The sequence below is a fragment of the Strix aluco genome, unplaced genomic scaffold (assembly GCF_031877795.1).
Source record: "Strix aluco isolate bStrAlu1 unplaced genomic scaffold, bStrAlu1.hap1 H_1, whole genome shotgun sequence".
Classification (NCBI taxonomy): domain Eukaryota; kingdom Metazoa; phylum Chordata; class Aves; order Strigiformes; family Strigidae; genus Strix; species Strix aluco.
In genome coordinates this window covers 404,867-429,425 of record NW_027436666.1, presented here as the reverse complement: position 1 = coordinate 429,425, position 24,559 = coordinate 404,867, and the positions used below count along the sequence as shown (strand labels likewise).

The following is a 24,559-nucleotide window of genomic DNA, read 5'->3' as shown; positions in this document are numbered from 1 at the left end:
AAAATTATTTATGTTTTTCGTACTGGTTTTCAATTAATGTATCTAAAGTACCTCATTTGCAATCCACTTCCAGGTATGCTGCACAAGTATTGTAGCAGTGTGTGGGAAGAATTGACTTGACTTCAGCAAAAAACTTGACCTGATAAGAATCTGAACATTCCTAACTCCCAGTCATGCAAACAAGTCATGGTTCTAACCTGACATAAAGCTGAAATTTTCATTCTGTGTCAGATTTTTTGAGTTATTTATAGCTAAAAGAAACACGCTCAACTGGAAGCTATATTTAGGAAAAGCTGAAAATTTTAAAAATAGGACACAGACATGAATTTGCACTGCCATTAAGCTGCTAGTTTAAAATGTCTATGTGACATATTGACAACTTTTTTCTGATTGGCTATTTTTCTTTAGCCTTCTCCCTGTGCCCCCCCCCCCCTTTTTTTTTTTTTTTTAAACATACATCTTTCTCTATTGCTTCCTCACTAACACTGATAGCTCCAGCTAGTTCATAAATTCTATTGCTGCCTGCTGCCATGTGATGTGGTCATGCAGAAAATATTTCATAGGAAAAAGTGTTAGCTAGCTAGAGGCGGTATTGTCGATCATTACTTGGAACTGCAGCTACTGGTATGTGACTGTGTATTCATTTCATGCATTATAACACCTAATGTACATGACAAAATGTTGAATATAAAGTTAATTCACAAACTAGAGTAGCTGGTGTTGCTGAAGCTGTATAGAAACTACATATTATTCCTTCTTTTCCAGCGCTTTCTAGCAATGTAAAAATGGTTCAGTCTCAACATTGCTTAATTTCACCATTTATTTTAGCTTGATTTAGTTCATTAAAACTTGAAAAATGCTTTGATGTCCTTTGCTGGGAGCTGCCATGCAATTTTACTATTGTCCCTTTATGCTCCAGCAGCTGCAGAAATTCATGCTGACAAAGCCTACCCTTAACTAAGTTGTACATAGCAAAATTGTTAAAATATTAGAAGGTAATTTAATTGACAGTATTCAGAGACAAACAACAAAAGTACAAAAAATGTCTTTAAACTATTTTTCATTTTTAAGCAAGTGTGTATGAACGCTTGTTCAAAGTATATTTTGATTGCTAAGTCTGGTCATGACCTAAATCTGATTCTGCTTCGGATGCTAGGATGCCATCTTTTAAGAATTAAAAAGAGCAACTGTACATGAGAAAAATATTTGAAATTTATCAACTAGAACTTATGCTCTGGTATTCTTATGTCAAAGAGGTTACTTTGAGGAAGACGAACAATATTTGTCCATGGAATCAACGAAAGGCAACCTTTATGCATGTTAGTTTGGTCAATACAAATACTGTGTGCTAATACACGTGATGTATGCACTTCACTGAAAAAATAATTCATCTGCTTTTAACTGTATTGTATAAGAATACAAAGTTCATTGGATCATGTGAACAGGAGAAAGGATGAAACAGAATTTAAATGGTAATATTAACTACTAGAAGCTAAGACTAAATCAGTCTTGGTGTCAGTCAGTACATAGCTGTATTTCACAAGAATTACAGGTATTTGCCTAGTTTATAGCTGTCTATAACATTCTGATCAACAATTAAATCAAGAGTTGCTTTAATTACAGTAAGGTTTCCTTCTAGCACCACATGAAAATATTTTCCTAAAACATTTGTTGTTTTAGTGGTACATTATTGTGTAAAAATATATTTTAAGGAGGCAGCAGATCCTGCATCAAAATAAGACATGAATTTCAAGTGTACATGACAAAAAGCGACTTTGAAAAATGAGGATGAAAAATTTTCTTTGTCTATAAATGTATATATCAGTACTATAAACACCAGGATCAAAATGGACAAAAGCTAAGAAATATGAGGCAGATTATGCATTTGCACAGCAAATTTCTATTCTAAGATTTTGAACACACCCACAAAAATAAGCTAATGACATAGCTGAAAAGGAAAAATATGGTGTTGAGCACACAGAAAAGTTATCTGCCTCACAAATATCCTTTTTTCAAATTTCCTCATTCCAAATCAGAAACAAACAGGTTAGCCAGCTTGCCCTTAGACAACCCTGCAACAAGACCAAGGAGGAGTAATCTATTACTAGAGGAAAGAAATGAAAATTCTTTTATTCTACCATGTTTTCCACAAGAGCACAGATGTTTCTCATGAGTAATGAAGATAGGCAGCAAAGACCCTGCACAACCATTGTACCTCTGGAACACAATCTTAATGCATACGATTAGAGAGAATTAAACCAGGTTTCCATGAAATATCAATTTAGCCAGGTCCTGTGTAGTCATCAGAATACCTAGATTAATTATTTCTTCTTCATTCCATATGAATGCCCATAACACACTGAGAAACAAAGACAGGATTAAAACAAACAAAAAATACTCTGAAGAAATGAACAGTTTCTGTGGAGCTCCATATTTAGAGCAAGAATATGGCTAGGTGACAGCTGTTTAGCTTATGGGATATGCCTTATGGATATGATGGGTGAAATTATATAAAAAGTTTTGCACACTTAAAACATTATAATTCCACAATTAAATAACATGAATTTCTCTTTGCTATTTGCCACGTTTACGGTCACCTTCTGTTAACATTCAAGCAATCCACTGATACAGACACAATGTCTGCAGATGGTGAATTTTGAAGTGAACTTGAGGAATCTTGTGGTTCTTTCACAACTCTTCCATTCAGTTTCATCTGAACAATATTACAAACATCATGGAGCAGAACACTTAAGGATACTTTTGTTGAAAACATAAAAATACAGTAAAGATGATAATTTTAAAGATATTCTGCACATGGTAAACAAGACTTACAACAGCTAAGTTTTCATTATTATGTATGCGCGTATATGTATATATTTAGTTACAACTTCAAAGAGCCCAACTGCATATTTATATAGCCAAATTAGTATGTTCAGTATGGAACTGAGCATACACTACCAACCTAAATCACTGATCTCTAGCACATTCGTATTTCATAAAGAGCTTCCATTTAAGTTTCAATTTAGCAGATTTGCCAACTACATCTTAAACTAACTTAGAATATATAGTACATACAGATAAAAAAAAAAAAGATATTCCTGTTTTTCTAAATCTGTTTCCTGGAAAGTTATTTTTCATACTTTCTGTGTCACCTGCTCTACAAAATATGAGTTGAAAGTGTGTTATCCCAGTTGGGTTCTAATCTACAACACATAAATGATAATATAAAAGCGAAGTATTTCTGATTTTACAGTTCTTCTGTCTTGGCTAAAATAATTGCACATTAATTTCAAAAGACAACTTTTCTTTGGGAGGAATCAAAAGAGGAGAGATAATCATATATAGGAAATTTTCTGTTCCTATAAGCAACCAAAAAAACACTTAAAATGGGACCTGGGACAAATAAGATTAACAAGATATTAACAAATGTTAATTACAGTAGGTTCTACCTGCATAATTACAAAAAAAATCCCTATCATGTAAATCAATTTAGAGATATCCATTATTTGTGTCAGATAATAATGAATTAGTAAGAACTGTAATTAAAAATATTCTAATAGGAATTGCTAAAATCAGAAGACAAGGCATAGTTATATGCCTATAGATTTATATCATAAATGTCATGTAAACTTTAAATTATGTAAACTTTAATCATGACAAATCTAATTTTTACTGCCTCATTTCAGCAAGACTTTTGATTAAATACTGCATTTAGGAAGTAGAACTCATTAATAGCCAGTAAATTATTATACATCTTGATATTTGTATCTTACAACCTATCTCATGCCTTTCCATAAAGATTTCTTTGACTGCTTATATTTTGTATATTGTGACTTCTGGGAAGAGACAACTGCTGTTCTACCATTTTTATTTTATTTTTCAAATTGTTAACGAAAGCTTCAGACCAAGAGACTCTTTACTGCGCATAGAAAATACAGGTAGCAATCTGTTCAACCAAATTAGCTACGAAGAATGACACATGCCTCTCAGTTCCACGGTTTCTTTGTGTATTAACACTATAAAAAAATATAACTGGCTGAAGAGGACAAGGAGAGAAGAATAACTGCCAAACTTTCTGTGAAAAGTTCATATCAAGATTTTTTAGCTAAATCCACAGGGATATTTACTACACAAAACTTAGCAGATATGTAATCAATACTCCAGTACACTGCCTCCTTGTGATAAATTATTAACAGCTGAGGGAGAGATTGTCTTCTTAAATGTAAACTACTTTAATGATAAAAACATGGTTGAAACATTGATCATCCATCCTCCACTTTGAATCTGAACTACCTGAAAAAAACCTAATGTCTCTGTTAGGCCTCCAGGGCAAAGGATATTCTGTTACCTGCAGGGGCATTACCTGCATCTCTCAGTTGAGTAAAAAAGTACTTCTGGGACAAAACAAAGGCCCTTCACAGAGGTTATAGATAAATTAATGTCTCATTTATTTATATTAGAACAGACTAAAAGAAGCATCTGCATATACAAACATTCCCACCTTAAAGGATTCACCAATTCCTTTACCAGTACATGTATCACTGTAAGGAGAGTCCTTAAGAGAGCAGGAAACAAATGAAAATTACCTGCAATAATGATTAGTACAGCTCCTTTTTTGTAGAAAGAAAAGGACATACTTTGAGATATATATATTTATACATACACACACACACGTAACTGAGCTTGATTCTTGTCTCCTGCATCTTCTGCTGTTCCTAAACTTAAATGCTTTGATAACATACTATGATGGGTTAACCTTGGCCAGCAGCCAAACACCCACCCACCCACCCAGTCAGTCAGTCAGTCACTCTCCTCCTTAACAAGAAAGGGGGGGGGGAGAAAGTAAGATGGAAAAACTAGCAGGTCGAGATAAAGACAGGGAAATCACTTTCCAATTGCAGTCACAGACAAAACAGACTCAACTTGGGGAAAATAATTCAATTTATTGCCAATTAAAATAGATTTGCATAGTGATAAAGAAACAAAAAATTAAAACAACACCTCCCCCCCTTTCTTTTTCAGGCCTAACTTCATTCTTTCATTTCTGCCTCCTCTGCCGACCCTGAGCAGCACAAGGGGATGGGGAATGGGGGGTTGTGGTCAGTCCTCTCTGCTGCTCCTTCCTCCTCACACTTTACCACTGCTCCAGCACGGGGCCCTTTCCATGGGCTGCAGTCCCTCAGGGAAAAAAAATCTGCTCTGGCATGGCTGTCCGTGGGTTGCAGCTCCTGTCAGCAAAATCTGTTTTGGTGTGGGCTCCCTGCAGGCCATAGTTCTTTCAGGAAATATCTACCTGTTCTCATGTGAGGTCCTCTACGGGCTGCAGGGAAATACCTGCTCCACCATCAGCTCCCCATGGGCTGCAGGGGAATCTCTGCTCTGGCACCTGGAACACATCTTCCCCCTCTTCCTTCTCTGACCTTGGGGTTTGGTGTGTCCTGCTGTGGGACCAATGCACGCAGCCCCTCACCTCCTCCAACAGAGGCCACCCCTGCAGCTCCCCACTGCCAACACATGGACGTGGACACCCAATATACAAACAAATACCCTCAGAGAACTCTTAAGACTAGATGGACACTGATAAAAGAGCAATATCACGTTGGGTTTGTTGGGGGCTTTATTTTTGTTTTGGTTTTTGGAGTTTTTGGGGGTTGTATTGCTTGGTTGGTTGGTGTTTTTTTCAAGAAGAAGGTATTGCAGGGCCATTGAAAATTGTAAAGCCACTGGTGATCAGAAATGTGGAGCTTTGTATTACCATCCAGTTCAGTTTGCATTCAGATCTAAAGCTGACATCTGGCAGTAACATTTCTATCTTTTTTTACGGTATAAGTGCAAGGGAATAATGTTTTAAAAGTAAATTCTTCTGGGAATACTCCCACGGCATTAACTGTAAGCATGGTGATGACAGAAACTTTGCAGAAGTCTACCTGTATCTGCAATGAAGATGCAGAAGTTCCTGGGAACAAGACTGGCAAATTAACCAGGTGAGTAGCATCTGTTTGTTCCATCAGTGACATAAGAGCATCGTTTTTATGATCACAGATCAGATCTAGTGTTAAATAGTTACCATTTGTAGCAAAAAGGACTTCTCTGCCAACCTACAGTTACGTCCCAACAACAAACCGTTCATCAAATTACTGTTGGTATTGCATTGTTAACATTTCCAGAAGACAAGATCAAGCCTTGGACATTTACAATCTACTCTCACAGTATACCAATGAGTCCTACATAGTAACAGTAGCAAAACTTCACAGGAGATTTGGGAAATTATCCTAAGAACATGCTATAACTGACAGATTACAAACAGTAAATTATTTTTTCATTGAATTTAGATTCTATTTTCTTCACACAGCAAAGAAACTCAGCAATGTCAAAATAAATAAATCAGGCACAGAAAAAACTGAAAACTGGTGAAGAGTTCAAAATGATCCCATCTTCATTAAGCAGAGTAAGGAAAACATTTCCTAAACAAAAGCTAAAAGCTGAACAGATGATATAAATGAGGAGCAAAATGCTGCATCCAAGGTAATTCTCACTGCAGAAAGATAAAATCCTACACAATAGTGAATCAATATGCTGGGGAAGTTCAGTGAGTTTTATTCATATCAAAATAGGAATCTCTCCGTCGATGAGTCTGCATCATTCGGAACTCAATATAACCTTACCTTCATGAACAAAATGAGGATAAATTATTTCATTTAACAGAAGTAAAGAATTTTAATTTTAATTTCATGTTAAGGGTCTTGAACTATGTTAAATTACTAAGAAAGTAATTCTCTGGTCAATGAGAAGACAGAACAAAATGGCTATGCCTGTCATATATGGCTATGTGCCACGTATCTCCACTTGGGCAAAATAAAAATTATCTCTTATCAGATACAGAGGGCTAAGGTTGAACAGTTCTACTGGTAGCACACACCACCTCCGAGGAATAAGGTTGAGGGGGAGAGTTCTCCTCCTCTGTGTTGTACAGTACAGTACAGCAAGCCCAAGGTAACCCTTCTTTCTCTGCAGCAGAGTGTACAGATATTTTCTCCCCTTCCAATAGTGATTTCTCCCCATAAAGGGCCCTCAGTAACCATGAAGGAAGCATCACAATAATTCTTTGTGATTTTGTTTTGTCTTGCTTTTTAAAACTAAAGTTCTGTGCATTGCAACAAGTTAATGTCTTATGCCAATCCTCACGTCTTAATGCACTATTCAAATTTCTTACAGAAAACTATACGGCAGGCTGATATGTAATACATTATATAGTGCCTGTTTACTAGTCCCACTAAAATCACCCTTTTTCATCCAACATCTTTTTGTTTATTTCATGCTTACATAAGTAAAAGTGAATGATGAATGACTTCTGTCAGAAAGTTAAATAAAAATGAAGTGACAGTCATTATTAACAAATTCCACTGTACTTCAATGATTCTGTGAAATTTTGTGAGTTACAACAGCAACTTCATAGTATCACCTAATAGTTATATAGTTCTTTTCTACCCAGAGGAGACCAATATACTTAAAAAACTGGTGTACTACTTATGCATTGTGAAATATTTAATCTCCCAGTGAAAGAATGTCTTTTGAGGGAAATAGGGCAGTTTTAACAGGGAGCGGTATCACTAAACGTAATCTGAGAAAAGGAAGGGAAGGACATCTTTGAAATGCATCCTTTCGATACAATCAGGGACTTCTTACACATGATAAAGGTCACATTGGTACACCATGGAAATTAAAAAGTAGGTTATCCTGAAGACCTGGGTTCAGTTCTTCCACTATCATATGACAATAATAACAAACAACTGCCAGAACCTCAATACAAAACAGTATGCAAAATTTAAAATAAAGATAGCTTAGTCAATTTTATCCCCCCCTGAAAATATGACTGTGTAACATGGACACACCATTTAAGGATTCCAGCTGTGATAACACTGATGGAAAGTGGACCTCCACTGATATTGGAATGGTGTTCATTTTACCATGGAAAATAGGACAATGCTTTTCAGGGTCAGTCTTGATTTTAAACATATAGAAAGAAAAAAATTGTGACAGAACGTAGGTTGTGGTTTACAATTTATGTTACTTTAAAAAGAGTCATGGGATTAGGTGGAAGTCCCCTGCAGAAAAGGAAAGACTGCCTTAACCTTCTGGAGATTATCCTAACTCTTCTAACTATTTTATTCATATGTAAAATAAAAAAGGCAAGGATCCCTTTTGGTACAAAAGAGGAAAATTTTGCCCCGCTCCAGGGCAGAAAACATATTGCAAAGGTCTGCTGCTAATGTAGCGTAAACCATATTGAAATGTCATTGAAAAAAGGTTGACTGTTAGTTTTCTGGTATTGCTTCAAGTCTTCGGAAAAAGAAAAATGTAACAATTTTGATGAAAGAGTTAATCTTTCTGACTTCATGCTAGTTTTATATACCGGTCTATTTAAGTCAGGACAGGATTTTTTCCAATTTTACATACATATTTATTTCTGACAGTTGTCACCACCAAATTAAACATTTCCTTTCAACATATTTCATATTTTGTGGTATGTTACATTTCAGCTAAATATAAGGCTAACTTTATCCTTTGGATAAATACCTAGTTCCCTACTATTTTAGGCTGTCTCCTGAAAGAAGTATTTAGGCATTTTGGCTGAATAGACCGGGACAGAAGCGTGACCTGAGCAGGTGTTACAGCTCAGCCTGGCTGCACGTCACTTACAGATGTTAGCAAGTAGTTCTCAGGCTCCATACTCACGTATACTGCAACTGCCATACCTGTCAGCTACTAAGGTTAAGTCTCAATATAATCAAGCTACTACCTCCCCGACAAACTCAGTTCATATTTTGTCCCTACAGTTTCCTAGCTGGCCCATTTTACTCTGGAACATACTGCAACTGGAAGCAAAAACTTTTATAGCCAGAGAAAATCTGTCCTAAGCAGCAAGTTAAGTCTCCAGCTTCCTATCTCTATAAAGACCCTTAAACTTTCCTAAATAATTTTGTGAAGGCAAATATTTATTCTTTCTCCTGGCTTCAGAAGATGGGGAGAAAAAGATATTCTTGCTTACTTACAAAATGACTTTTAAGGCCACAGATGTGAGTTGGAATTCCAATTCATAGAGGAATTCTTTTTAAATTGAAACATGTAGCAGAATTTCTATTCGCTGCACTCCCAACTTGTCTTGCAGTTTGTACTATGACTGGTATAAAGGACATTTGCTAGATAAAAAATACTTTGAAACTGAAAGCATTATAGGGTATAAAATTTTAACCATTCGAATAAGTTGAATTTTGTGCTTTATATGGAACAGTACTCATTTGGGGACTCAGCATAGTGTCTTCTACTGAGAAATCCCAGAGCCAGAATGATACTTTTCCAGCTCTTGGCAAGATAGTGGAGCAGGGACTCCCGCACCTAACTCTTCCCTAGGGACAGGAATTATTCTTTCCTTCTGAATGGACTGAAAAATATAGAGTATGAAATTTTTCTTCAAAATCTTATTTGGGAGTATTATTATGCACATTTGCAAATACACACTTCTTGGCACAGAAGTGGCAAGTCTTTTCATGTGTAACACTTGCTCATGTAAACCACTCTTTTGAAATGGGATGAAACAACTCTGAGAAGTCACTTAGACTATCAAACACAGACACCTATTCACGTAGCCACCACTTGCTAGGTAAACACCTTATAGAGTATATATCAAACACAGCACATTATCCGCTGCCACAGAGTTCATGTGCACTCAAGCAACAATAAAGGTGAAATAAGAAAATATTGCCAAGACAATAAGAGTTTGGCACATATCATAAGCTAATATTAAACAAGTAGGGGATTTTGTCAAGCAATATACTCGTCCTATATATATGTATATACATATAAAGACATGTAGTAACTTTTTTTAAATGTAGGTCAGGGCAAGCGGAGCCTTAACTTTTCATATTGGAATCAAACCAGTATGAGTGAACCCTTTGAACAAAATAGTATAGCTACAGGAAATCCCCTGAAACAATCATTTGTAACTATTTTTCTCTGCACTTCATAAATAATGAACAGTTAAAAAGAAAAACAACCACTAGTATTATATTTTTTCATGCACTAGTTATGCAAGCAGGCTACAAGATCCTCTAAATATGAGAAAAGTTGAAGTGGATAGCACTTTTCTTTAAAGGAAAAATGAAATTATTTTGACATCTTGCAGTCATTTTTCCCTCACAGCTGGATTTTTAAACCTTCTGAAAGAACCCCACGTTTTGCAAATAAGTGAAACCGTTTACAAAATTGTTTAGAATATAAAACCATTATTCTTTTAATCTAACATCAAAAAAATGTTTCTTCTCACCAGTAACCTTCTATTTATATTTTGTTACAGATTTCTACCCAGAACACTTATTCATAATCTGGCAAGCATAATTTAGTATGCTTCTATAAATAATTATGAGTGACTTAATTTAGAAAGAGATTGTAAAAGAGAAACTGTCTCACCCACACTAGATTCCCAAATGTGAAAAATATTTTACTTGAAAATCTATACTTTTCTCTTTTATTCATGGAAAATTTTATGTACCTGGGGAAACAGAGTCATTAGAAAGTTAATATAAAACTATTAGATATATTTACCTTATACTTCACATTCTTCGAGCAGGCAATTTGGATAATCTTTCAATAATTACAATGCAATGCTACAAAAAGAGTTTCTATTTCCTTTTAATAACTACAGCCCATTAGATATTTTAAAGAAAATATGATGTTGTGGTATAAAATGTAATAGTACAACAGCCAACACAAAAATCACAAAAGGTTAATGCAGGAAAGAAGGATATTCTCTGGATAAATCTCTGGAGTTTTCCTTGGTCAATTCCTACTAAAATATCTCAGGTTAAATTATAAAATCTGATGAGATCAGTCCACTAAGATATGACTTAACAGGTTATATTAAAAAAAAAAATTTCACAACTTCAGAAAATTGGACCCAAAAACTCTTAACCTTTTTCTACAGTACTTCTTAAAGGTGTGCTATACAAACAAACTACCTTTATTTGTGTTAATTCTTCCATTAGTGCTAGCCATTATAGCTGCAAAACACAGGTCTGTCACTAGACCAAAACGCTTCTAGTGCCAAAGCAGTATAGTCCACTTCATCCAAAAGATCCATGGAATGATCCCATCAAGCCTAAAGGCATGGATCTGTCTCAGGAATCTCCTGCCAGATCTAGACTTAGAGCTAATGCTGAATCTTAAATGTCCTCCTCAGGAATTAAACACAGGTCCACATACTCTTGGATACCATCTGAAAATGAGGCTGTCACACAGTCACAGAGGGCTGTCAGCAAACCTGCCAGTTCACGGGCCTGGTCAGCAGTCACAGACTCACACTTACAGCAGCACAGAAGCCTCCATTTGCTGAATCAAACCTACACTCATATTTTCTCTCAGAATCCAAGACTTGGCAGCATGTGAAGTAAAAGGGAGCTTCTATCACTAAGCATGCAGAGACACTCAAAAAACCCTCCAACAAACCCCAAAACAACCACCCACAAATGTACTGGAGTTCCTAGAGGAATTCAGTCTTCTGTATGTCCGTTATTTACCATCATCCCTTACCTTAGTCACACTGGCAAACAGTCTAAAATTCTCAGCTAGGAAATAATCTTACTAAAGTGTTAGTAAGGTATATGTATAGCTATGTAGTTTCATAATATAACATCTATACTTCAATTTTCCAACGTTACTGAAAAAACTACCACCAGTCTCCAAATACACAAAAAATTAACCATTTAGTATGTGCTAAGTTGAAATTTTAAAAAAATACAATGAAAAGAGACTTGTGCAGTATTTATTTCATAAGTAGTTACAAGTAATTGAAGAACGGCTCTGCTTCTTATGCATATTTGAAAATTAGGAATGAAACAAGATCTACTGTAACTGAAACACATAAATGGCATAGCATGCTTAAAGAGCAATAAATGGCTTCGAGTTGTCTCAGCTATGAAGCGACCAGATGTTATTTTTACGCATGCAATTGGCAGAACAAGTTCAAATACTATTTTGCACATTGTGAGTGCATCTTACTATCCTTTTTAGTAGTCAGATAATTAAGTGTTAATTGTGAGAGTGGCAAATGACTTAGCAGGTGTATAAAAAGCAGAGCAAAAACCTAACAGAAGGGAGAAATAATGAAGGAGAGCAATCATGCCTTGGAGAGGAAGATGAGAAAACCTGCTAACATAGAGAACTGATAAGACACTAAACCACAAAATAACAACAATGGTCTTTTGGTAATGAGGTTATTATTCACTGATCCTTGACCAGACTTGATTCTGATTATCTTTTAATGCAAATATTAAAATTATGTGCAGATACAATTTTAAACTATATTTTTAATTTTTTCTTTTTTATCAGCAATGTAACTTCTTTAATCTTTTCACTGTTTACTTGCCTAGTTATAAAAAGGTATAACACTGGGAATTTTTAACAAACACTGTCAAAAATAATAATCAAAGAAATGAGATGAACAGCTTTGAAAGTCTGTTCGTTACAATTTCCCTTATATAACAATATTTTAAAATACATTTTTGGAAATAGTACATCTTAAATTAGCCTGGTGTGGTATGCAGTGCACAGTAAAGTTTAGCCACGTGGGAGATACTGAGAATTTTTAGGAACAAGACAAACCAGAGGAGCTAGGTCATGTGGTATTTTCTTCCATATGATACATTTTTTCAGTTTTACACTCTTACTACCAAGATTTATCCTACTTTTCAGTCTTTGCTCTCCTAGCCTACTGAAATTCTCCTATACTCAATTTACTGATTCTTACTTCACTTGCATGAATGCAACATCATTAACTCCACCTGACACACCTCTGACTTATAACAACACTTAAATAACTTTAGAATCAATCCCATTATCTCCATCATTCAGGAAATGGAGAAGGAAGGTGAAGCCTACACTAATGAATAACCTCAAAGTTAAATGGACTCGTGATAAAAAGCATAATTTAAGTGTCAAAACAGCAAATGCGTCCAGTTTTAGATTTAGCACATACATTCCTTCGGCTGGCAATTTCATATGCTAGAGACCAACAGAATCTGAACAACAGTTCTGCCTGCAACACTTATTGCCACAAAGTCTGTATCATCATCAACACTTTTAAAAATGCAGCAAGCACTTAATGTGCACTTCTTTTAACGATGTAAAGCAACTATATCTTTTTCTATTAGTTTTATGAAGTTGTAGTATTACAAAACCATTATACAATTTGAAGTTGCTTCACATTTCAGAGGATGCATTATCAGAGTCACAGAATGGTGTAGGTTGGAAGGTCTGGAGGTTGTCTGGTCCAACCCCACTGCTCAAGCAGGGCCACCTAGAGCTGGTTGTGCAGGACCATGTCCAGATGGCTTTTGAATATCTCCAAGGTGGGAGACTCCACAATCTCCTGAGCAACCTGTGCCAGTGCTCAGTCACCCTCACAGTGCAAAAGTGCTTCCTGACATTCAGAGGAAACCTCCTGTATTTCGGTTTGTGCCCGTTGCCTCTGGCCCTGTCACTGGGCACCACTGAAGAGAGCCTGGCTCTGTCTCTATAGCCTTCCTTTAGATTTTTGCATACATTGATGAGATTTCCCCTGAGCCCACTCTTCCCCAGGCTAAGCACTGCCAGCTCTATCAGCCTTTCCTGGTATGAGAGATACTCAACAACCTTAATCATCTTTGTGGCTCTTCGCTGGACTCTTTCCAGTTGCACTCTACGTCTCTTATACTGGGTAGCCCAGAACTGGACACACTACTTCAGGTGTGGCCTCACTGGTGCGGAGGAGATGGGAAGGATCACCTACCTGGACCTGCTGGCACTTGTCCTAATACAGTCCAGGATACCATTAGCCTTCCATGTGGCAAGGGCACATTGCTGGCTCATGTGCAACTTGGTGTCCATCAGACGCCCCAGAGAATTTTCTGCAAAGCTGCTTTCCAGCTGGATGGCCCCAAGTGTGTCGTCGTGCCTGGAGCTGTTCCTCCCCAGGTGCGGGACCTTGCACTTCCCTTTCTTGAATTTCATGAGGCTCCTCTCAGTCCATTTCTCCAGCATCTCAAGGACTCTCTGGGATAGCAGCATGACCCTCTGGCATACCAGCCACTCCTCTGAGTTTTTTGTTATTAGCAAACTCTCCGAGGACACACTTTGTCCCATCAACCACATCATTAATGAAGATGTTAAAGAGGATCCAAACCAGTACTGACCCCTGGGATACATCACTAGTTACTGGCCTCCAGCTAGACTTCATACCACTGATCACCACCCTCTGGGGACAGTCATTCAGCCAGTTTTTTTCAATCCACTTCACTGCCTGCTCACCCAGCCCATACTTCATTAGCTTCTCTATGAGGACCTGATGGAAAAATCTTCCTGAAGTCAAGGTAGGCAATATTTGCTGCTCTTCCCTCGTCTACCAAGCTGGTCCTTTCATCAGAGGAACTCATCAGGTTGGTTAAGCATGACTGGAGGTTAGTTAGGCGTGACTGGGAATCCTCCTGGTGAATCCATGCCGACTGCTCCCATTCACCTTCTTGTCCTTCGTGAGCCCGGAAATGGTTGCCAGGATTAGTTGCCCCATCGCCTTCCCAGGGATCGAGGTGAGGCTGACCAGCCTGTAGCGCCCTGGGTTCTTCTTCTTGCCCTCTTTGAAGACAGGAGTCACATCTGCTTTCCTCCAGTTTTCAGGCACCTCTCCCACTTGCCGTGATTGTTCAGAGATTATAGAGAATGGCCTTGCAATGACATCAGCTAGCTCCCTCAGCATGCGTGAGCGCGTTCCATCAGGGCCCACGGACTTAGGTACGTCCGGTTTGCTTGAGCATTCTCTAACCTGACCCGCATCCACCAAGGGTGTGTCTTGCTTGCTCCAGACTTTCCCTGCAGCTTCCAGGGCCTCGGATTCCTGAAGACTGGTCTCGCTAGTGAAGAAGGCTTTCCGTTCCTCAGCCTTCTCCATGTCTTGTGTCAGCAGGGCCCCTGCCCCATTCAGCAGTGGGCCCACACTTCCCCTAGTCTTCCTGTCGCCACTTAGGTACTTACAGGAGCCCTTCTCGTTGCCTTCGACATTCCTTGCCAGTTTCAACTCCAGGTGGGCTTTGGCTTTCCTAACCACATCTCTGCATGCCTGGAGAGCATCTCTATATTATTCCCAGGTTACCTGTCCCTGCTTTTACCTTCTCTACACTTCCTTTTTGTGCTTGAGTTTTGCCAGGAGCTTCTTGTTCATCCACGCAAGCCTCTTGGCATTTTTGCGTTACTCCCTGCTCATTGGGAAGGACTGATATTGGGGTCAGAGGAGGTAGGTGTTCCTTTTATATTAGACAGCTTTCTTGGGCCCCTCCTCCCTCCAGGGCCTATTCCCATGGGCCTCTTCCAAGCAGATCCTTCTTCTCTGGAAGAGGCCAAAGTCTGCTTTCCTGAAGTCCGGGGTGGTGATCCTGCTTTTTGCCCCGCTTCCTCCTCTCAGGATCCCAAACTCCACCATCCCATGGTCACCGCATCCAAGGACACCTTCGATCTTTGTATACCCAACAAGCCCTTCCTTACCTGTGAGTGTGAGGTCCAGCAGGGCATCTGTCCTTGTTAGGTCCTCTATCAGCTGGGTTCCTTTATCATGTTGTCTCTGCTATCCCAGTACATTTCCTATATACAGCGACCAAATGAATGACTCCCTTAATTTAGAGGAAAGATAGAGTGCAGAAATTGATCAGCAAGTCCAAAATAATACTTCTGCTGGACAGACTCAGACTGAAACTCCTGTGTCTTGTCTCCAACGATATACCAATTTATGGGCTAAGAAGCCACAGAATTTAAGTAGTTAATAAGTTCAGGAACAAAGGAGATCTGGTAACCTATGGATTAGAGGTTTTGCTTGATCTGGGTATCCTGGAAGGAATAAGCAGTACATGAAGCTTTTCTGGGACTGTAAACTGCTGATATGTATGTTCCCCATATGTATTATTTGATACTTACTGAAGTGTAAGATCATACTGCAAGCCAACCCTCATTTGATGGACTTACCCTATTTGATGGACGTAGTCTTAGCACTATGGCCACGTGTTTCCTGAAATCTGCAGGAATCTGAGCTGTGAAAGTTATTTAAAATGTCTGAACTCTCCTGCCATCACACAGTCCAGAGGCATATCTACACAGACACAGCAGAAATAGTAATATGATTTCATAAGCATTATTTCCCCCAAAAGCTGTGCTGCATTCAAAACAAAACCAAACCATTAACACAAAACCAAACAAACACAAAGGTTTAACTTTCATATGAAAATTACAGAACATCAGGAAAAAAAATACTTTTCAAATTGGAGAGCTGGCTGCACAAGCGTATAAAAAATTCTTGTGAAACTGAGATTAAATTTTGCCACTTCAGACAAACACCATCCAGTTGTATTTTATTAAGATAATGATACTATCCCTGGAGAGAACAGTTCCAGGTTGACACTGATATATTAAATAACTCTGGAGTGCGTTAGAAGCTGCAGAGTGCAAAGACTCCTGCTGTCTTCTAGTTACACAACTCTCACGACTGGGGTAGAAAGCTTCTCTGTTTTCATCGTGATTAATGAAGACAAACTTGTTCCCTTGCATCTTTTACTAAGTATATGTCAATGGCCTAGTATGAAAGGGCACTGATTTATAGTCAAAAGCTGAAAGAAAAAAAAAAAAAAAAAATTAAGTCTGTCTCTTGGCCTGTTCACGTGGAGCATCAGAAGAGTGAGTCAACATACATTTCAGTGAGGAAAAGGAGAAATTACATGGTGGATTTAAAAATCTTTTCCTGTAGAGACACTGTGTTACTTTTGCTTTGTATATTCATCTATAAACAGCAATTGCTACATGTCAAAAGATCAACAGCTAGATAGACAGAATGCTGATGTGATTTAAATTCCTATGTTCAAATGGATTTTTTTTTGAGTGGCTGTGTATTTCTACTCTTCTAATAAAGCTTCCAAGCCATCCATTACGGATTGGCAAAAAAATAAAAGCTTTTGTTTCATATTTGGTAGATTTTCCTGAACAAATTCTCACTTCAGATGATACAGCTCACTTCTTTAAACCCTGAAGAAAAACAGAACCTTAATTCCTTAAAAGGATGGAAACAGAACTGTCCTTAGTCATTCTATCAATGTCACATTTTAAAGAATGACACTGGTAAATAGTCAATTCCTCAATAGGGTTTTGGTAGTTAACTGAACATTACAAAGACACAGCCCAGTGTCTTTGTAAGCCCAGTAAGCCATTGTCAGGTAGGACAAAATTCTGCTCTAGTCTCTTTCTCTTTCATTAACTCATTCTCTCTCATACTGACACATCTTCCTGGTGAAAAAATAGAGTAAATATTTCATTCTTACTTCTGGTATCTTCAGCTACCATTAACAGTCAACCAGGCGCAATATGGGTCAGGATAGCTAAAAAAAGTGATCAGATAATCTAGCTTTTAGTATGACGGTAAACTTTATGCTTTTTGGAAGACAAACACTGCAGATGTCATGCTACAGATAAATGCTTGATAGGAAAAAGTTACTACAAAATGCAGTAGTAGAAAATCATTTACTAGTATAAATCTGAAATTGTTTTGTTGCACCCTTATGTCTATACCAGCATCATATAAATTGTAATTCTAGTAACTTCATCTGTGTTAGACAAAACGTCAGAATCTTAGTCACAGAGCAAGCACACACACATATATATAAATATGTACACACATTACTTAAATGCTTCCAGTCATTTCTGACAAAGCACACTCACAACATAATATATATGTTAGTTATCCCGCATAGTGTAATTTATCCAAAATTGTAATTCACAACAATTTAAGAGGTCTTTGGTGTTTCCTTTATAAAGTTGCACAAAAAAAAAAAAAAACTTCAGAGCTGTAACATCTCAGTGTTTCAGAAATGCAATTATGCCACAGGCAGTGATTGCAAGCATGCCGCAGTCTCATATTTCAGTCACGATGGACTCTGCAATATGCTCTCAAATACTTAACCACTGGTTGCCCATGTACTTCCTATTTGGAGATCTCTCTAGTGTGCTAATTAGTTCAGAAGGTAGCTGCCAAAATAAAATGACATAAAAGAGACTAATGCATCATAAATATCCCACCTGAGTAAAATAAGAAAACATCTGTTAAAGAACTTCAAACATTCATTTGCTTATTGTGGGAAAAAAAAGTAATGAATTAAAAGGAAAAAGCTAAAAGGTAGAAAAGCAGGGAATAAATGTCCATTTCCTCCTCTTTTCTGGAACTGGATTAATTAATTCTGCTAGATGGTTTCTTTTTTCTATGTAGCAGGTCCAAATATGGGCTTATTTGCATATAATAGTGGCAATTGGGTCTGGTCTTTTGGTGAAAGACATGGGGAAAAAGGATGGTATTTCTCCCTGAGCTTCATCACCCATGTTGATTACAGAGAGTGGAAAAAAGTTCCTCATCTCAGCATATAAGGGTAAAAAAAGAAAACAAAATGCAGAAGATAGCTGTCCTGGCTAAAACACCACTAGTACAAATTTACATCAGTGCTTACTCATCCAACCTGAGGAGAACAGATCCCCTGTCTTATATTACAGCTGTTTGAAATATCTACTCCACAGGGCACAAGTGGGACTATGGAATTTCCATGTAACAATTAGTAAAATAAACTGCGCAAAATTAGCAAGTTTAGGGTCAAAATTCATAAAGCACTCAAGGATTCTGCCAGATGTTGACATACAATGTATTTCTGAGTAATTATAACATTTCTAATTTTCTAACAACAGATTGCTTTAAAATGAATGATAAGCAGCACTTCTGATCTCAAGTGTTTTGTAGCATTTTTGTTTATTATTGAATAGCTGGCTTCATTGAGATGGCTGCTTTTTAAAGGTGGCTCAAATGCTGCCTACTCGTAACAGTCTCAACTGAGGGAAGAACATCAACTGTTAATACAAAATAATCAAATATTACAATAAAAGTCTTCCTAGATATATGCTAAGCAGAATAAATGACAAATGCATTTCTTGTGTCATGTTAAATTTCTTTAACATGGTCTCTTCTGTCTTCCTGAAACACCTGCCTCTCATTCAAACACTGATTTGATTTAAAGTGAGCCGTTTCTATGGAAAAAATACCCGATATTAAAAATGTTGTGGCAGTTTGTTACTCAGACATCACTGAAAGAGTACATGTTGCAGGCAAAAGAGTCCTGACTTGGGGAATTTTACTTTATTGTCAATTAACACAAAATTCTAATCACTGATGCAGGTAGAGCAAAAGAAATCATGAACAAATAAATGAACACTTAAGTAAATGCCTTTCTTCCCTCTTTCCCATGCTCCACTTCAGCCAAACACTTTTTCTCCCCCTTCCTAGTCTCAAATTCCCTAGTTTTTCCCATGTTACGCTTCATCCCATTCTTTCCGCGAGGTGACATGTGGTGCAGGAGGTTGGGGCTGTTGGTGTAATGGCTTCTTTCTGCCAGTCCTTGCTACTTACTCATTTTCTTCTGCTTCAGCATGGGTCCTTCATGTGCTGCGGCCCCTTCGGGTGTGTCCCTGCCCCAGCACGGGTCAGCTGTAGGCCACAGTTCTTCAGGGTTGTCCTTTGCCCTGATGTGGGTCCCACATGGGCCACAGCCCTTCAGAGGTACCTCCTCTTGACAGAGAGTGCCTCCCTCCAAGAGGACTTCAGCCATGCCCTCAACAATGTCTTCTTGCGTACTTGTGTATTTCTCCTCCCTAGGGACCGCCACAGCTTCTCGAGTATGTCTGAACAGAGATGCTATGTGCACACCTCTGACTAGCTGAAATTTGGCACCTGTGGGGCGGTTCCACCGGTTTCAGAGTCAGCTGAACCCTGGCTATAGGGCAGTTTCATGGCCTCCTTCCACACAGACACCCCTGCAGCCCTCTGCTAGCAAAACTCAGTAATTTATGCCCAATAAAGTATCTGACATTAAAGATCCTCTAATTTTTTTTTCTTACTCAGACATCATAGAAATTATATGCATAAACTGAACAACATATCAAGAAAAATGGGTAATTCAAAAAGTTGTATTTCTTAAACAGATGCTATCTTACAATTCATCCTAACATTCATAAATCAATCTAGAAAAGAGTGGCATGAGGGATAAATCCAGTTCTGTTGATAAATAAGGAATCTGAAGCACTTAAATATAAATTAAACCTATAAATATAAAATAAAATGCCAGCCCATTCCAGACTATCTTAACTCATAAATACTCCTTCGTCTCAATTCATCGACAAGTCTAGAAAAGGCACTAAACGTTTTTGCCACACACTCTGAACATATTTTATAAAAACATTTCTGATAAACTGTCATTGTATAGAATTTTCAAGCCAGTAACTTCATAATCCTCCCAAATGTCAACTGTATCTTTTTACAACACTGTCAGGAGAAAAAAAAAAAGAATTAAAAAAAAAAAAAATTCACTGTTTTACCAGGGTAATTAGGAAAAACAGAGAAAAGAAAGTTAAAAAAAAATAGAACATACTACAGTTCTACTGTATACTAAGCAAAAACTAAGAAACATCAGGGTTCTACAAGAATTAATGTCACATTGAGTATTGACTCCTTCTGAGCTCCTAAGGTTAAAAAGTAATATTTTACTAACTTATATTGTCATAAAACTTGTCTGCTTGTTTTTTTCCTTGGCTAGGCTTGTAGTTTGTTTTTAAACACTGTTATCTTTTAATTATTTTTTTATCAGTACTGGCATGTAGCTCAGATGGTAGGCAATGCTGATACTTTCTCATTTTCTCCAACTACTTTAGGATGTTGACTAACAGAAGTAGGAACATATTTCTTTTTATTTGCCAAAATTCATTGCTGCTATGTCAAAATAGTTTGATGCATTCAAGTCATAGTGATGCAACACATACCTGACAATCTGATGGCCTATTTTTAAACTTAATAATGGAAACCTGACAATTAGCAGAATAATTGTGAAGTTATTAAGGATCAATAGATCCATTTACCGACAGGAAATGAGAAAATAATTCCAGTTCCTCTGATAAGGCTTTTAAAATAATCATACTCGCATAGGAATGGATTCATTTACAGCATCGGTTTGGAAGCAATGGGATTTCGGACAAATGCTGTGCTCTGTTGAGTTTTGGTTACTAATGGTTACGACTGCTTGAAAAGAAGTGCACACCATCTTCTCAGAGATAAGGAAGAGAAAATATGGCATGAGGGAGAAAAAGCAAGGGTTAATAATACTCTTCCATCTGAAAGCAAAGTTATTGCTAGCAATAGCTAATTACAAAATTGTCACGACACAGCTGGAGCTCCTTGGCTGACAAAGTTAAACAGAACAGTCCCAGAAGAAATAAAGGGAAGAATTTCTGACAATGATATGCCTGCAGTGAACAAGTCTAAGAGGAATTATAAACCTACAAGGAAAGATGCTTGAACAAAAGACACTGTTTCTTGCTGGTTCGGACTACAAGCAGGATCTGACAAAGGTGCTACACAAGTGTTGTGCTGAAGCCAGTGAGATTTCTCACGTATCTAAATACAAGCTGGTGCAAATTGCCTTAGTGAATCAAAGCCATAACCGCAATACAGTGTCCCAGATGGGCTCTAGCAAACTCAGGACCCCATAGCATTCTTATTTAACTGGCAAGGGAGTGCGAGAAATGCACCTGTGTTGCAATGTCCTACCATGAAAGGACTAATGACTTATATTTAGGAAGAAAGAGGACAATTCAGATTTTTATTACATTATCCCAGCTAAAGAAAGACAGCACTTGTTGCATTTCTAAGAGTTTGTAAGGCTTGGGCCAGTCATGAGGGACAACCATGCTTCATCATGCAACCTCAAACGATTACAGCTTTGGAGATCACCATCAACAGAACACCTTTGAAATTCACATTTATGGCTACCATAGACTTATGATGGTCTTTGTCACCTGCCTCAAGAGTTCTTTTTAACAAACAAGCAAATTCTATGGACCAGAGACTATTTTCCCATAATGATTTCTCATGTATTGTTTATACTATATATTTTATGAGTTCCAATGTTATTAGAGGCCTCAACAATCATTTGGTAGTGTCTACAACATAATTGAATACAGTTTTATTATCCCAGTGAGTAGGTATAAATATTTAATTCTTATGTACCACATGACAGTGGGAATTGTTTCAGCCAGTAAATCTTTTTTTGTCGTTCTACTTTTGCAATATGTACCTTCTGTTGAGACACAAGTGCTTGTACCAAACACTCTCAGATACTTCACTGAAAATAAAATATTTGGCAAGTCATTTTTATTTAAAACTTTGCTGCTTCTTCTCATATATAATAGCAACCAATAATGGGGTTTTTTTGGTGTGTTTTATCCTTCTTCAGTGAATCCAAGAAAACAGAGACTTAAATCAACCAAAGTAGAGGAGAAAAAGGGAAAAAAAAAAAAAAAAACAAAACCAACAATGGAATAAATACGTATCAGTTTAACCCTATTATTTCCAGGACTCATCTTCCTTTCATTTCCCTGGTAACACTGAGCAAAAACATCACTGAAGAGGAAATTTATTCACCTTATTTCTGAGGACAGAAACCAAATCTGTCCTATGCAACTGAGGGAATGTATGTGTAGGTGATGACTATTAACAACAGATATTAACAACACATCACACTGGTAGATAGGCCCAGAATACTGTATTCAGGCGGCAGGGGGGAGCAAACAACAAACACCTTCCCCCACCCCCATACTTTTATGAGAGCTTCAATAACACAGACAGTAAACCTCAAATCAGCTAGTTTCAGAACATTAAGAGGGACTTTAATATGCTGAACACAGTGTTATTTGTTGGTGCTCCAAGACAACAGATAATTTGGCAGAAATGATTTTGTTATGCAAAGAAACAAAAAAACTACCATGAGGGAACCCGAGACTGTTTTTCACTGCAGCAAGAAAGCAACATCCAGTCTCAGGTGGGCATTTACCTTCACAGAAAAAGCAGTGACTTGAGAACAGGAAAGCTGGGAATTTTGTTTTTAAGAAATTAAATATTTTGTACATAAACAAAAGGAGGCTAGAGATTTTCCTCTCAGTTTTTAAAAGCAAAAATAACACTGTCTCCAATAAATGTTATAGGATTCCTAATTTTAGTAAAAATGATAGAAATAGTAGAAAGTTTTACAAAGTTCTATTACTTTAAGTCTGTATATAAACTGAAGAAATTCACTGAGTCTTTTGATATGCTAACAACCAGATTTCCTCTGCCAGATGGGGGTATCCAGAGAGGCTTAGTCCCTACTGTTATTGTTTACACAGCAAATTATTGTTCTGTTGTCCTAGGGAATATGAAAGTGGGAGTTCAAGGTAAAGCCTAATCTAGATGAAACTTCTCACAAAATTAACAACTCTAATTTGTTTATGTTCAAAGCCAACATGGAATCAGAATATGTACTCTTGTAATTCAACTCGGAGTTTCACAACAGTACTTACAGTGTACTTTTTGACTAATAGAAAAAGATGAGCTGTTTTGCCTGGGTTTTGTTTTTTGGTGTTTTGGTTTTGTTTTGTTTTGGTTTTTAGTTTTCAATCTAGTAAGCAAACATAATGCAGACAGACAAGACAAAATGGGGCAGGATGCTAAAAATCACTAATCACCATTAAAATATCCATATTGTATTTTAAGATTCTCATTTAAAACAAACAAAATAACAAATCTGCATCACTGGTACTTAAATATCTGAATAAGATTCCTGAGGAAACAAAATTTTACTTCTTTTTCATTGAATTACAAGAAACATAGCATTACTGAAGAAAGACAGTCAAACTCAGCGCTGCAGACGGTATAAACTCTTGCCCAGTATAATGGGTGCCAGAACTATTCTGCCCACCACAGTCACCTAATGCTGAAATGTTCCCTGCACTTCAGGGTATATCTTTATGCCTCAATTTATCCACAGTGGAAGTGGTAACAGAACGTCTGAAAAACTTCAGTCTGAGGTGGCGCTGCATGAATCAGATCCAAATCAAAAGAATAACAACTTGTTAATACAAAATGTTCTTTGGAAGTTGGTTTAACTTGGAAATAGTCTAGTTTCTATTATGCCGTGCAATCTGGTATCACTAGTGTTAATTTTATGGATGCATCTACGTGTACAATGTTTTGGAAACGTATTTTTATTAGTAGTCTCAACAGTCCCTCCAAAAAATGATGAACCTTAGGACTGCAGACCACAGGACTTCTCGAATGGATCAGGCTTCACAAGCTAAACAATATCAGAAAGATTTGTCCCTTTACATAGGCCATCTTTCAGTTTGGATGGAGAACTTCATTTCAAAACACTGTCAACCTAACAACACTTTTATGGACGGCATTCACTCTGCAAAATAGAACAAGTAAGATAGACTACTTTTGTTTTACTTTAGCAAGGGAAAAAGAGCTGACTAATAACAGTGTTATAATGATTATTAATGTGAGTATAAGAGAGTACCATGAAGACAAAGGAATCAGATTTCCATCCAATTTGCTGTATGTTAAACTATCACTTTGTTGAATTAAGTACAGAAA

At 37.3% G+C, this 24,559-nt stretch overlaps 1 protein-coding gene across 9 annotated transcripts in view; it reads right to left on the bottom strand.

Annotated features, from left to right (window-relative positions):
• The window catches only part of LOC141919139 (RNA binding protein fox-1 homolog 1), a 766,805-nt gene that overhangs the window by 460,058 nt on the left and 282,188 nt on the right, over window positions 1–24,559 (bottom strand). The window lies entirely within an intron of this gene.